The sequence below is a fragment of the Perca flavescens genome, chromosome 9, assembly GCF_004354835.1.
Source record: "Perca flavescens isolate YP-PL-M2 chromosome 9, PFLA_1.0, whole genome shotgun sequence".
NCBI classification, from domain to species: domain Eukaryota; kingdom Metazoa; phylum Chordata; class Actinopteri; order Perciformes; family Percidae; genus Perca; species Perca flavescens.
The window spans coordinates 37,487,624-37,490,498 of record NC_041339.1 but is presented as its reverse complement, the minus strand read 5'-3'; the positions used below and the strand labels follow the sequence as shown (position 1 = coordinate 37,490,498).

The 2,875-nt window shown below is 37.4% G+C and overlaps 1 protein-coding gene across 1 annotated transcript in view; it reads left to right on the top strand.

The window, feature by feature from the left end:
- Positions 1 to 2,875, top strand: part of LOC114561482 (NACHT, LRR and PYD domains-containing protein 12-like) — a 96,409-nt gene that overhangs the window by 26,284 nt on the left and 67,250 nt on the right. The window lies entirely within an intron of this gene.

Sequence of the window (2,875 nt, the reverse complement as noted above, 5' to 3'; positions counted from 1 at the left end):
ACAGGCGAGTGCAGAATGAATGGGACTCTATGGAGCTATACCCCTCAAAATCCACTTTTCTCAGGATATAATTTTTTGTCTATTAATTTGACTGTTGCATTTGAAAGGATAGGAAAATACACACTGCTGGGTGTTAGATATTTTTCAAAGTGGGTTTTTTGTTCTAAAAAGCCTTTTAAAATGTCAATGACATCATACACATGTACAGCCAGAGATACTGCTTTACAGCAATCTTTGAGTTGCTTCCTTTTTTGTCTTGAGCCATTGACAACACAGCAAACAGGTAAGGCTCTCCCTGCCAATACACGCGCTAGAAAGAGGTTTGCTAATGTTTTAAAGACCATGCAGAAATATTCATTGTGGCATTCTGGTTCTACTTCGGATGCCGTCAAGCGGGATCTCTGATCGTAAACAGTCCTTCACTGACCAATCAGCATTCATTAGCAGAATGCTAGCGTGTTATGGGCAACAACGACTCACCCTGTAAGAAATCAAATGGACATATGTACTCGTTCATTCAACTTTTGACCTATAATCGATGTTGAACTTTCAAAACTACAATAAAATCTGAGATTTCTTAACGACAATCAGGCGAAACAGACACATTTAGCCGTCTAGCTCCATAGAGTCCCATTCATTTTGCACTCACCTGCAATCTCCCCAGTGGAACTCTGGTGGAACTGCGACCAAATTCGGTACAATGGGGCTGAATATGGAGTGGAAAGGCTTTTTGTAGACCGGCTTTGACGGCGCTAAGCTCCAGACTCGGCAACGGTGGCTCTGCTAAATAGTCTCAGGAAGGAACTTCTTTTGGTGGAACATTTGCACCCCGCAAAAGAAAACGCCACATACTATATTAAATGAAGTTAACTGATCACACAATACAGTAACGTGAGCTATTTAAATGAGCTTATACATGGTTAAACCTCATTAGCTCTTACCAGTGTATCTCTGTGTGTACTTTGTCCACAGCAATCCCACCAATCTACGTCCCAGTCAGAGAGGAAATGCCCTAAACATATTCTTTGTTAATCTGTACAATCATTTCAAGAAAGAAGAAAGCAGACCTGCCTTGTTGCACCAGCCACATTTTCTTAACTTGATAATTTTAGTGTGTAGCTCACTAGCTCGAAGCTTGTTGTTGTTTCCCGAAGAGAACGTAGTTTGAGAACAGAATCACTCAGAGTGAAGAAGGAGAGGGTATTCATACTCTCAATAACTCGTTGTATTAACTTCTTTTCTTTTGACTTTAAATTAATCAGCAAAGATAATACATAACTTTAACTTTAGTATCATTATTTGTGAAACGTTATATTGTTTATGTTCAGTTTCATATTTGTATCTCATATTGTAACAGTTTGTATTATTGCAGAAAAAAAAATCCATATATTGAAACTAGAGATGCACCGATTACAATTTTCTAGGCCGATTCCGATTTCTGATTTTTCATTGAGTTTGACTAGCCGATACCGATTTTAGCCGATTCCGATTTCATTTTTTCTAACCACTTTACAGCACACTCAAATATTTATTTTCTATCTTTTCTTTAATAGAAAAATTAACATTTTGCATAGAACATAGAACATTTTTTTAACAGATAAATCGATCGCTATAAAATAGAACTATAAATTACTCCTGGTGTGGGAAATTAACACACATTTAAAGTGCAATGTTATGGGAGAACCATTTCCTTCTTTTCACATCCAATATGCAACTAAAAAAAGTTGATATATTTAGCAAACTAAACTTCTGTATGTATGAAAACAGAAAACAGGTAATGGCAATAAAATAATATATAAATAGCAAATAAAAATAAAATAAATATAGCCTTAATGCAGTATAAAGATATTTCTCAAAACACACACATGCATCCCCACTAACCTGGAAAGCGTTTTAAACAGTAACGTTAATACAGCGTTTCCTACAGCAGCCAGCGGGGCGTCAGAGGGACCACAGCGTTAGCTAACATTAGCTTCTTGTCTCATCTGGGGTCTAATAAACAGTAAATTCATCGAAGTCAGTGTGCCCAACACTATTTTCCAATAAACTGTAGCTGTCATATTTCACGGGACCCGCATGAGTGCAGTTTTCATGTTCCAGTTTTTCAGCCTCGGAAGGAGAGAGAGAGAGAGAGAGAGAGAGAGAGAGAGCGGCTAACCGTTCGCCAGAGTTCAGTAGAGCAGACGGCTCTGCAGAGCCATGTATAATTACGACTTTATGATATTTCATAAACAGCTGATTGAGCGGCAGTGCGCAGAGAAAACCCTGCATGTGCATGTGTGGAACTGATGTTGCGTGATGTTAATCATGCGGCGCCCGAGTGAATTTGACCGGCATAAAATCGGCATATGTCAGACTGACTGGCAGGTCGCCGGTCATGGCCAATTCCGGTCACCGGCCGGTCAATCGGTGCATCTCTAATTGAAATTTATTTTATTTATTGAATTTATTTCTCATAAAAGTAAGAAGAAATGTCCTGCATGTTGGTGTATATGAATTCTGTTTTGTACATGCATAATGTATAATACAGAATGTAAATAATTGAATCAGTTTTTAGATACAAAGATTAGATTTCTTCCTTGAGCTGGAGAGATTTTATTTTGAGTCACAATAAACTGTTGAAAAGTTTTCCAGATTGTAGTTTTTATATTTCCAACCGTATCTAATATTGTAACTGTTTGTATTATTGCTAAAAAAATAAATCTTGATATTGAAATCCCATTTTATTTCACATGTGATGTACACTACCAGTCAAAAGTTTGGGATCACTTAGAAATTTCCATTCCACTACATTATAGACAGAATACCAGCTGATCTGAGTGGGTGGCTGATCTTTAATACAATATCTACATTGCCCATTATCAGCAACCATTCA